This window comes from Dermacentor variabilis, chromosome 1 (genome assembly GCF_050947875.1).
Source record: "Dermacentor variabilis isolate Ectoservices chromosome 1, ASM5094787v1, whole genome shotgun sequence".
In the NCBI taxonomy this organism is placed as follows: domain Eukaryota; kingdom Metazoa; phylum Arthropoda; class Arachnida; order Ixodida; family Ixodidae; genus Dermacentor; species Dermacentor variabilis.
Window position 1 is genome coordinate 121562101 of NC_134568.1, and position 13064 is coordinate 121575164.

At 44.9% G+C, this 13064-nt stretch overlaps 2 non-coding genes across 2 annotated transcripts; both read left to right on the top strand.

Moving 5' to 3' along the window:
* The first annotated feature begins 3597 nt into the window (after positions 1-3597).
* TRNAP-AGG (transfer RNA proline (anticodon AGG)) lies at positions 3598-3669 on the top strand. Its single transcript has one exon. It is a non-coding gene; the product is annotated as a tRNA-Pro (tRNA).
* A 7541-nt stretch (positions 3670-11210) lies between these two features.
* On the top strand, positions 11211-11286 carry TRNAR-ACG (transfer RNA arginine (anticodon ACG)). Its single transcript has one exon. It is a non-coding gene; the product is annotated as a tRNA-Arg (tRNA).
* The last annotated feature ends 1778 nt before the right edge of the window (positions 11287-13064 follow it).

The window sequence follows — 13064 nt, forward strand, 5'->3', positions numbered from 1 at the left end:
CCTTTTAGTTCTTCGTACAACGTTTGCGTATGTCATTCCCTTGGAACCTCTGGAAGATGTGCCTTTTTTTTTTGCGTAGTTCTTTAGGTCTTGTGGAAGAATATGTTTATACTAGTGAAAACGGCCGAATTGTCGTTTGTGATTTTCTGTTTTCGTTTCAGAAATGGCGCGTCATTTGTATATATGCACCAAATAGCGTTAAAGATCGTCTTAGGTTTTTTGCAAGTGTTGAACCATATTTAAAATGTGAAAGAAAAGTGATACTGCTCGGTTATTTTAACTGCGTATGCCTGAAGGAAGATAGGAGCAAGGGATTGCCAGTTCGGGATCAAAGTGCTTTGTTTTTATCTACGATTACGCAAGAGTGTGGCCTAGATGATGTCGGAAATGTACTGCAAAACTGAAGTGGCACTTTCTATACACATTTCCAACGTGATTTCCACTCCCGTTTAGACAGAGCATACGTGGCAGATGTGCTTGTACCACTTTGCAACAGTTACGAGGTTAAACCGGTAGTGTTTTCTGACCACAGTGTCGTAATGTTTTCAATAGGCGTGAAAAAAAGTAGGTCAAGTTTTTCGTGGAAGTTGTGGAAACTCAACAACAAATTACTTAATGATAGTCTTTGTAGACAATGTGGAAGCACTTATAGAAAAAAATGCACTTGTTTGAGTCGGGGAGATTTGTTGATGCATGGGAGCGGTTTAAGGAAGAAGTAAAAATTAGCGCTATCGAGAGATCTTCCATTTTACACCAGAATGAAAAAGAAAAGAAAGGGAACTACAGTGTCAGTTGGAATTCTTGTTGACAGTCGAGAGCGCGCAGCCAGGCACTTTCAATGAAGAAATAAGAAAAATAAAGAATCAGCTTGAAATAATGGATATAGAAAAATACAGAGGCGCGGTTATACGCGCACGCGCAGAACACCTCTGGCTCGGCGAAACACCGACGAAACGATCCTTCAGCGAGGAGAAGCGGTACGCTTCACGTAAGGCAATAACGCAGATAACGTATGGTGAAGAGATTACAAGGGACAAATTGATGATCCAACAAGCGTTTGTCGAATATTACAAAGGATTACTGGGATGCAGCGGTAAACGTGAGGCCTCTTTACACGGTGAATTTTTGACACTAATGCCTACATTAGATAACGAAACAAAAGTACGCCTTGAAAGGCCAATTGGCTTAACTGAAATAGAAGGAGCAATAGACGATCTAAATGAAGGGAAAACGCCGGGTCCAGACGAACTTGGTGCTGCTTTTTACAAGGCGTTTAAGCATGAACTCTCGAAGGCTCTTTCGCGGCTCTTCGCTGAGGCGTACGAAATAAAGGATGCACCGCCATCCTTTAGAAGGACACATATTGTACTGATACCCAAAAGCGACGATCCAGTGAAGGTTTTATCGGTGAGTGCTTATCGTCCTGTAAGCCTCACCAATGTAGATTATAAGGTGTTCATGAAGGTGCTAGCCAAAAGACTGCAGACTGTAATACAATTAATCGTAGGACCTCACCAAACGTGCGGCATAAAGGGCAGAACCATAGCAACGAACATTCACAAAGCGAGGAGCATCCTCGAATACTGTGATGCATGGGACAGGAAAATCGCGATGTTACAATTAGACCTCAAAAAGGCTTTCGATCATGTAGTGCATGACGTACTTTTTACAGTATTGGAACATGTAAATGTCGGGAATGTTATCTTAGAAGGTGTGAAAATGTCATACAAAAATTGTGAGGCTAACATTGTCATTAACAAAGTCACTGAAAGTATTCATATTTCCAAGAGCTTTCGCCATGGGTGTCCAATTTCCCCTGTATTGTTTGCTATTTACTTAGAGCCCTTTTGTTTGAGCATAATTCACAATAACAAAGTACGTGGTTTTAAGCTTATGATGGCGGAGGTCAAATTATTGTCTTATGCTGATGACATTGCCGTCTTCTGTGAAAACAGAGAAAGTATTAGCGAAACTGTGAGAGTAGTCGACAAGTACTGCAACTGGTCCGGTAGTGCAATAACTGGGATAAATGTGTAGGTCTGTGGCATGGCAACTGGGAGGCAATGCCAGATTTTTTCGAAAATGTGAAATGGAGGGACGTACCCACAAAGTATCTCGGGGTACCACTAGAGGGATATAAAGATCCAGATGAATATTGGAAGGACGAAACAGAAACGCTGAGAGAGAAGGTAAATAAGTGGGACCCGCCGTGGTTGCTCAGTGGCTATGGTGTTGGGCTGCTGAGCACGAGGTCGCGGGATCGAATCCCGGCTGCGGCGGCCGCATTTCGACGGGGGTGAAATGCGAAAACACCCGTGTGCTTAGATTTAGGTGCACGTTAAAGCACCCCAGGTGGTCAAAATTTCCAGAGTCCTCCACTACGGCGTGCCTCATAATCAGAAAGTGGTTTTGGCACGTAAAACCCCAAATATTATTATTATTATTATACATAAGTGGGGAGGGAAAAACTTCTCGATATTCGCCCGGTCAACAGTCTGCAATATCTTTTTAGCAGCGAAAGTTAGGTACGTGCTTCAGGTGCTGTGCATGAATAGGCTAAACATTCAGAAGATACAAAGAATCTTTGCCACTTTTGTTTGGGGATCCCAATGGGAACGCACGAGTCGTACAAATCTTTTTCGATCAGTTAGAGCTGGTGGGCTGGGATTGGCCCATTTTTTTGTAAGACAGATGGTGTCGAGGTTTACTTTTCTACGAGATCAGAGTCATCCATTCTTGCGCAGCATGGTACAAGTTAGATTATGCTGTTATTTACCTGAATTCATTGTATCGACTTCTTGTGCAGGGCGAATGGGTATACGTGGTTATCTGCGCGAAGTAGTATCGGCGTTCAGTATATTAAAGGTTCGTTTTCTCTGCAGTACTTGTGCGAAGTTAAGAAAAAACGGCTGTATAAAGATCTTATCGACGTAATGATGCCAGAACCCTTGTATCGCACCATGTATGCAATCGGGCCCGGAAAAGATGTCTTTAAAAGAATCAAAAGAATGGTAGTACGGCCATCAGCCAAGACCTTTTTTTTCAGCTACATACAGGTACGTTGCCCGTGAAACCATGGCTAGAGGAAAAGGGCCTATTTGTTCCATGGAGTACTAATTGCCTCTTGTGCTGTAAGCCGGAAAGTATTGATCACATCTTTTTGGAGTGTTGGAATGCCGTATTTCACTGGGACATCCTTCAGCGAACTTTAAAGAAAGACCTCCCTGTAACACCATACGGTATTCGTTTTCTGCCGGTTCGATGTGAAAGTGACATACCATATGATATGTTCATGTTGTTGAGTATGCACGCAATTTGGAAGACGCATACGGCGGTGAGGCATGCGGATGTAAACGCACGCCCAGCCAGAGAATACATCATAGAAAGTATAGCTCACACCAGGGATGTATATTGTGCAGGCGAAGATCAGCCGGAATGGCTACCCGTTCTGAATGATCTCATTTCATTATAATCATCCCACGACAACCAAAGCGTGTTTGATGTTTTAAGCATTTTTCAGTGTCATTTTTCTGTAAATACTTTTGTTCTTCTGTTGTTCTTTGCACGTGATGTGCCATTCAGCGAATTAAAAAAAAAAGCTCGTTGGTCTAGGGGTATGATTCTCGCTTAGGGTGCGAGAGGTCCCGGGTTCAAATCCCGGACGAGCCCTCTATTTTTTTTCGCTCTCAGGCCTAGTGTTACCAATGCCTGGATATTCGTAGTCGTTGTCCTCTTCTTTTTCTACAGCTCGTCAAGAGATGACGTAGGTGTAAACGCGCCGCGAACGTGAGCTGTTGTCGGCTCGATGGTTACATGTTAATTTAGGCTCAATCATCACGGACAGTATATCCATAGCGTATCAAAACTGCAAAACGCGCCTCATAGTCAACAGATTGGGGTGCCCAGTTGAGGTCCAGCGGAGTCTACGTCAAGGGTGTCCAGCGAGTCCGCTCTTATTTTGTATTTCTATTGAAACGTTATTTCTAGCAATTATTGAAAATGACCGGGTTCATGGTTTCCGATTAGAAGCGTCGGAGGTGAAGCTCTTGGCGTATGCTGATGATATAGCTGTGTGTTGTACGGAAAAAGATAGCCTTCTGGAGACTATTGCGGTAGTAAGAAGGTTTGGGGAAGTGACGGGGAGCCTCGTGAATTGGGGAAAGTGCCTGGGGTTCTGGCATGGCGAGTGGCCGTCGGCCCCCAACAGATTTGCTAACGTGAAATGGGTTGAAACACCAGTAAAGTACCTCGGCGTTCTACTTGAAAATTATAAGGAAACTGATGATTTATGGCTAGAAAACGTAAAAGAAACACGAGAAAAGGCGGAGAGGTGGAAAGGTGCTCATCTCTCAATTTTCGCCAGAGCGACAGTGTGCAATTTATTTTTTGTTAGTAAATTATGGTATATTATGCAAGTGTTGTATTGTTCGCGAGTGTATGTGCAGAAGTTGCATCGAGTTTTTGCTGTCTTTATTTGGGCGTCCAGCTGGGACCGCTGCAGCCGTACGAATCTTTTTCGGCGAGTGAAAGATGGGGGCTTGGGTCGGGCACACCTTTTCGTGCGACAGCTTCTAAATAGATTTTTTTTTCTTTCGTGACGTCAACGAGCCGTTCTTAAGAGCGGCGTGTCAAGTGAGACTTTGTTATGCGTTACCAGAGTTTGTTATCAGCAGTCAAATAATGCCTGGTACTGTATTCGGTTTTTTTAAAAGAGATAGTAGCGAGTGTCCGTTTTTTGTCAATACGGTTCTCGAATGACTATCTGTTCAGTGTAAAAAGAAAGAAATTGTACAGTGACGTGAACGCGTAAAGAGAATGGACGTGCAGCCAGGAGTGAAATCTTTTTTCTTCAAGCTTCACACGGGCACTTTGACAGTGAGAACGTTCTCGGAAGAACGCGGTTTTTACATGCCGTGGGGTTCCAACTGTCTGATTTGCAAAAAACCAGAAACAGTAGACCATGTGTTCCTGCATTGTTGGGAGGGGGTGTTGTTTTGGGATGTCCTCCAAAGAACCATAAAGAAAGATTTACCGTTGGATCCGTACGGCATCAGATTTCTGCCATTAGATAATGAGGACGGCGTCCCTTTTGAGCTCATCATGCTCACAGGCCTCTAATGTATATGGCGAGCCCGAATGGAGGGCTTCTATTGTGACCCAGACGCACGGCCTGCGCGCCTGCATTTCCGTGAACACATTTCACGCTTTATTGAAGTAAAAAAAGGAGAATTTGTTTTACCTGAGTGGCTAAAGAGGATGGAAGCGTTGGCATTCCTCAAAGAATTTTAATAGACAAAGTCAGCCAAGTTGTGCTGGCCGCTTTATTACAGAATGTTTCATTTTCTACGTGAAGTGTGGAATATTTTATTTATTTTGTTGGTTTTGGTTGTGTTGCTCATAAAATGTACGAGTATGTGAAAGCGTTGAGAACTAGCAATAAACATGAAAAAGGCTCCTTGGTCTATTTTTTTTTTTGTAGCCATGTTTTAACCGGTATGGTTTCACTATGAACTTTATAAAAGAATGTTTTGCAGCAAGGGGATAAATACATTTTGCGAACTCGCTTTAGCACATCGTGGCCTGGCAATTTAATGCATATTGATCGGTAAAGTGGAGGCGGAAATAGCATGGATAGTAAGTCTTTGTACAACGTTTTGCCCGACACAGAATACAAGTATTCAGTGGAAAACCGAACTGTCAGGAAACGAACCGCCAAGTAAACTTCTTGCATGAACCCCCACAAGCATAAGCGCGAAGAAAAACTTGAAGAAACAACTAAATCAGGTAACACATTAACAAGTGTGACTTGCATGTATGAACGAATTACAGGATGGGAAGTATCGCGAAAATAGAAGAAACGAGACACTATTTGCCGCACATAAAGATGTACTAAGCCCAGCCCACCTTCACTAACAGGCCTAAAGATATTATCGCGCCTCATGGGCTCAAAAGTTGAAGACCATACGAAGGTTGCAAAGATACGGTGAAAGCGTTGGATGTATAGCCTAGCACAATGGATAACTTGCAATACATAGAAAATTTTTGTTGCCAAGAACTTATTGCAGGCTTCGGCTTTCCCAAAAATAGAAAGTCGTTGTGGAACGAATGTCTGGGCGTAACTTTGCAGTACCGAAACCCGTTCTTTCCAATAGTGTGCGCTTAATTTATATGCGTCTAGCGGCACGCCAAGATACTTTGGCGGGACATCAGTCCACTTAACGCCTGCAAACTGTTCTGGTGTATAGCACCATGAGCCAAACCATAAGCCTAAACTTTTTGAGGAGTTCATTCGCGCTCCTGATACGCTGCCAAATTCTTCTATTTTCGATACTACTTTTTCAACACTGGACTTATCCGTGCAGAAGAACGCTAGATCGTCTGCATAAGCTAAGACTTTAACTTCATTACCCAGTATATTGAAGCCATGGATGTTACTCGACTGAATTACGCTTAAGCATAGCGGTTCCAGGTAAAGGGCGAATAGTAGTGGGGACATCGGGCAGCCTTGTTTTACTGATGAGCAAATAGAAATGGGTTCGGAGAGTTGGCCATTAATAACTAAACGAGTAGTACAACAGGTGTAGCAAAGCCTAACGCCTTTAAGCACAATGGAGCCAACATTGACATGCTCCAGAAGGGAAAATAAATAGGAGTGACTGACACGATCAAAAGCTTTAGCAAGGTCTACCAGGAGCATTGCAAGCTGCTCAGTGGAACCATAACAGTATTGAAGAAGGGTACGGGCGATATGTATGTTGGTTTGAATTGATCGGCCCCTGATTCCACATGTCTGATGGGAACCAATTAGAATTGACATCGCAAATTGTAATCTATTAGATAGAACTTTCGCAAAAATTTTGTAATCCACGTTTGACAATGTGATTGGTCGATAGCCTTCAACGGAACGCAGTGTCTCTTTATCTGAACTTTTGGGAATTAAAACTGTGTGGGTTTTGCAAAAAGACTGCGGAAGGGCGTCAATCTCTAAACTTAAAATAAAAATATGCAATAATATGGGGCTGATAATTGATTTGAAAGCTTTGTAAAATTCACATGAAAGTCCATCGGGGCCGGGTGTTTTCGACAAAGGCAGCTGATCAATAGCTAGCTCAATTTCTTGAATCGTAAGGCTACCACTGCTCACTGCACAGTCATCATCCTGTAATGGTTTGACAAGAGATACAAAACTCTCTAAAACTTTTGCATCGTGATCGTCCGGAGGAGCACTAAACAACATAGTGTAGAAAGTTTCGAACTGAGAAATTATGTCATTAGTATTTGTTACAAGACTACCTTCGGAGTATATTTCCGGAATTACTTTGGAAATACCGTGACGTCGCTCGTCAAGTAAAGCTTCACGTGTTGGTTGCTCAGATTGCAGAGCACGCCTGTTTCGAGATCGAATTCGCGCACCTCTGTAACGTAGCGCGTCATACTTTTGTAACTCACATTTAATGTTTTCTATGTCAACAATGTAAGTGCCTGGCATTTCGCATTCAATCTCATAAAGGCTACATAGGCTCTTAAGAAGCGTTTTTTCTTCATTCTTTCTATAGAATGATTTCACCGATCCAATTTCTATAGCCACTGCACGAACCTCTTGTTTAAAGAGTTCCCAAGCAGCAAATAATGGCAAGTCACTAGAAAGAGAATTGGCTAGAGCCATGCGCACGCGATTAATAAATTCCTGATCATTTAGGAGCTCAGAGTTAAGCTTCCAGAGTGCCCACTGTGGTCGGAAATTAGTTACAAATTTTTCACCAATGTTTGCGATAACCATACAATGATCAGAGAATGAAACGGGGATAGTAATGCAGGATAGTCCTCGAGAGAGGAGCGATGAAGAAACATAAATCCGATCAAGGCGGGCGTAGGAATGACCTTGAATTCTTGTATAAGAGCGAGCTCCCTGTCCCGACACTCCTATATCAACGAGCCCTGCATTTTCTATTATGTTAGACAAAACTTCACCACTCCTGTCCCGCTGAGTGTTAATGCCGCTTCGATCGTTGGGATCACATACACAATTGAAATCTCCCATTAAAACAATGCAGCGATCACAGTCCAATAGACTAGACACAGTATCAAATAAAAGAGTTCGTTTTGCAGCGTCATTAAATGCATAGACGTTGACTATGCGCCATGGCACACCCTGCAACACAAAATCACAACATATATATCGACCTTCAGTGTCGACATGATAACTAAAAGCTGAATAAAGTAGGCTCTTTTTCAGAAACAGAACTGGTGAACGTCTGGTTGAATGGTTGAATGCAACTCTAATAAATACCATGAAAGAAAGAAAACAAAAAAAAAGGCTCCTTGGTCTAGGGGTATGATTCTCGCTCAGGGTGCGAGAGGTCCGGGGTTCAAATCCCGGACAAGCCCTCTATATTTTTTTCGCTCTCAGGCCGAGTGTTACCAATGCCGGGATAATCTTTTTTTTTCTTTATTGCCGGTAATCATCAGTACATAATAATGCGAACATAATGAACATATATACACAAACAGACGAAATTTTCATCCGTTACAACAAATTAATAAGTAAAAGCCGCCTGTTTTATTTAGGCTGGCGTCATTTAAAATTCTTTAAGATTAACCAGGGGTTCTATCCTGGCCATCTAAGGCGGAGGACACTCTTGTGTAGCAAGCACATTAAAAAAACATGTTATTTGTTCTCGAAAGAAAACACGGGCTGGTCTTGCATCGGGATCGCAGTAGAAGCCAGCCATGCGGGCTCGCCATATACAGTAGAGGCCAGTTAACATTCTCTGATCGAAAGGTGTTCCGTCCTCGTCATCTATCGGTAGATATCTTATGTCCTGTGGGTCAAGAGGAAATTCTTTCTTTATTGTTCGCTGTAGAACATCACAGAAGAAAACTCCCGCCCAGCAGTGTAAAAAAACATGGTCTAGTGTCTCTGGTTGTTTGCATATGAAGCAATGTGAGCTCCATGGCATGTGAAAGCCCCTTTCTTCTAAAAACGTTGCAACTGATAGAGTACCTGTGTGTAGTTTGAAAAAGAAAGTTTTCATACCAGGCGGTACCTGCATTTTTTTAACGCGTTTCAAGACATTCTGGCCTGGGCCTCGACTGTATATAGTTCGGTACAGAGGTGGGGGAAAAAGGCTGTCCAATAGATAATTGCGCAGCCTTTTTCTTGTGACCGTAAATAAGTATTCTTTGGAAAACCATACAGCAAGAAAACGAACACTCAGCACAATTTCCTTATAGAAACCAAACACTGCCCCCGGTATACTTTGAGAGCATACAATAAACTCGGGTAACAAATGCGCTAGCCTAACCTTGCAGACTGTTTGAAGAAATGGATCATCATTGTTTCTGAAGAGAAAGAATCGTCCAACTAACTGCCTCACAAACAAGCGGGCCAGCCCTAATCCTCCATCTTTCACCCTTCTGAACAAATTGTTGCGGCTGCATCTCTCCCATCCGGAACCCCATACAAACACAGCAAAAACTCTGTGCAATTTCTGCACATTGGCCCTACTACAGAAAATGAATTGCATAACATACCATAGCCTGGCTACGAAAAACAGGTTACACACAGTAGCCCTGGCAAATACCGAAAGGTGTTTAGCTTTCCACGCTTCGGCCTTTTCTTTTGCACTTTTGAGCTCGCACTGCCAGTATTCGTCGCTCTGTTTATAAGCTTCAAGTGGCACACCCAAGTATTTTGCTGGCGTTGTTGACCATGTGACATTGGAAAAAATATAGTGGGGGCCTTAGGCCACTCCCCATGCCAAATACCTAGGTACTTGCTCCAGTTAACTCTACTTCCAGTGATTTGGCCAAAGTTTTTAACAACATTTATGGTTTGCAAACGCTCTCCTTGTCTTTGCAACACACGGCTACGTCATCGGTATAGGCTAGGACTTTGACTTCTGACGCTTGCATCGTAAACCCATGAATACATTTGTTTTCAATCAGTGCCAAGCATAAAGACTCTAGATAAATACAGAACAGAAGTGGGCTGGCTGGGCAGCCCTGACGTACGGAACGTTGAATGCTGATGGGGGCCCCCAGCGACTTGTAAATTATAAGCTTAGTAGTGCCGTTCCGGTACGCCATGGCTACCCCGTCAGTAATTATGGACCCGACATTTATATGTTTCAGAATGGCAATTAAAATGGCATTGTCAAAAGCTTTGTCCAAATCAAGTTGGAGAATAGCAACTCGCGATCTTAATGCATCACAACATTCCAGAATTGATCTCATTATGTGTATATTTGTGCTAATGGTACGTCCCTTGATACCGCATGTTTGGTGCCTACCTACAATGGTTTCCATTACTGATTGTAACCTGCCAGCAATTATCTTCATGAATACCTTATGATCATTATTGGTAAGTGATATTGGTCTGTACGATGTTACATGTTTTAGTTTCTCCGGCTCATCGGTCTTAGGGATGAGCACAGTGTGCGCTTCCCCGAAAGAATATGGCAATGCGTTTACTTCATACGCTTCGTTAAAGACGTCAGCGAGCAGAGGTGACAATTCTGATTTAAACTGTTTATAAAAAGCGGCACAAATGCCATCCGGACCGGGCGATTTTCCTGTTTTAAATTATCAATTGCCTTTTCAACTTGATGTGCTGATATCGGTGCCTCTAGTCCGTTCTTCGTCTCGTCGCAGAGTTGCGGCATGCGTCCCAAAAACGTCTCTCTAGAGGCATCTACGTCAACAGTGCTCGATGGAAAAAGTTGTTGGAAGTGCTGGAAAAACGTTTGCGCTATGTCCTCACAGTCGGTTAGTTCGCAATTATCTACGTCAATTACATCTATGTGATTACGCCGTGCATGCCTCTTCTCAAGACTGAGCGCGCGTTTAGTTTAGAGGTCCCGGGTTCAAATCCGGACGAGCCCTCTATTTTTTTTTCGCTCTCAGGCCGAGTGTTACCAATGCCGGGATAATCGTAGTCGTTGTCCTCTTCTTTTTCTACAGCTCGTCAAGATATGACGTAGGCGTAAACGCGCCGCGAATGTTAACTGTTGTCGGCTCATTGGTCTTAGGGTATGGTTCTCGCTTAAGGTGCGAGAGGTCCCGCGTTCAAATCCCGGACGAGCCCTCTATTTTCTTTCGCTCCCAGGCCGAGTGTTACCAATGCCGGGATAGTCGTTGTCCTCTTCCATTTCTTCAGCTCGTCAAGATATGACGTAGGTGTAAACGCGCCGCGAATGTTAATTGTTGTGGACTCGTTGGTCTAGGGGTATGATTCTGGCTTACGGTGCGAGAGGTCCCGGGTTCAAATCCCGGACGAGCCCTCCATTTTTTTTTCGCTCTCAGGCCGAGTGTTACCAATGCCGGGATAATCGTAGTCGTTGTCCTCCTCTTTTTCTTCAGCTCGTCAAGATATGACGTAGGTGTAAACGCGCCGCAACTGTTGTCGGCTCGTTGGCCTTAGATTCCACTTCCGGCCACCGCAGTGAACGGTCGCGGAATGTCTTGCTCCCCAGTAGCGGTTACAGCGGCCCTTGGCCGCGGTTCCCGGTCAACGGAAAAGCCTTCTCCGGACTACCAGATGGTTCTACCACAACTTCCTTCAGGTGCTAGTGTTTTGAACACTATTTTTATCCACGGCGAAGTTAAAGCACGGTGTTGTATTCGCACCGCTGGCACGAGTTGTTGGGAACTCGGCGCTGACGCCCGTTGTTGCACCTGGGTCGCAAGCCCCAAGGGTAGCGTTGGCCTGGCGGCCTGGGGCACAACTGGAAGCATCCGAAGGTCCCGGCAAAGCATGAATCGACTGGTAACAACAAAACAACTTGTTTATTCTAACATCGCAAAGAGTTGGCGGTCAGGTCGACCGAAGTAGAGAGACGGGAGAGCACGTTACTCAACAGAAGAAATCGGAGCCCCTCTTGGCGTCCGGGGGCAGCTGCTTTTATACTCTCGCAGTTGAGGGCAAGAAGGAACCCCTCTATAGACGAGCACGTGACTGTGCCGCTCGGGCACAATGGGATAAGGTGGCGCAGCCGTCGTGCCGGCGCCGCTGGGGCACAATGGGAAGAGAAGGTGGCTCATACGTCGTGTCGGCGCCGGTCAGACCCCCTCGCTTCACAGTTGGGGGGAGCTCCTCTCCCCGGCTGCCGCGCTTCGACAAGCGTGGGCACCAACATGCACATACACACACACACGCACATGAAGACACGTGGCATTAGAACAGGCCTGGACACGCTTGGCGGGGAGGCGTAGCGGCGGCGCCGAACGGGCCAAAATGTCTGCCGCTTTGAACGAAGCCCCAGCGTCCGTTGCATCCGCGCCGGCTATAACGCGCGTCGTAGGCGAAACGTAACAGACCGCCCCGCCGGGGGAAGGAGATCCCGATGGTCAGGGGACTGCATCCGCTGTCCGGAGGGATATCGCTCGATGATGCTCATAACCGAAGTCGGGCGTCCCTCGACGTTTCTTGAGCGCAGCGCACAGAGAAGGCCTCGTTCTCTCGTTCAGGTTCGCACAGGCCACTGCAAAGTGACTTCGGGAGAGTTCACATTTTTGTTCTCGTTCCCGGCAAGCGCTAGAACTACGCCGAAACTCAACCGCTCAGTCAGCAAGCACGGCACAACCCTCACTAAGCCCTGCCAGGCTCTTTCCCCTTCTATACCACTGCCTAGTTCCTTACAGTAGTCTAGCAGCATTCAGAACGCGTCCACAAATTGGAAAATTGCACTAGAAAGCATGTCATCACTTTGAAACACTAAACAAAAGCAATATGTTAAAAATCCTGCCTCAAGAAGAAAAACATCAGTAACAAACAATTTTGAGGCTGATTCCTACGTTAGGGGCTTCGACTTAAGCCATCGGCGTTACCGTTGAGACTCCCCTTTTTGTAACGCACCTCAAAGGAATATTGTTGCAAAGCGAGGCTCCAGCGCAGGAGGCGGCCATTTTTGGGAGAGATGGTCTGCAGCCATTGGAGAGGGCAGTGATCCGTCTCAATGATAAACCTTGAGCCGGCTAGATAGCATGACAATTTCTGAACGGCCCACACGAGACACGCACACTCTTTCTCGGTGGCGCTATACGCCTGCTCACGACTGGTCAGC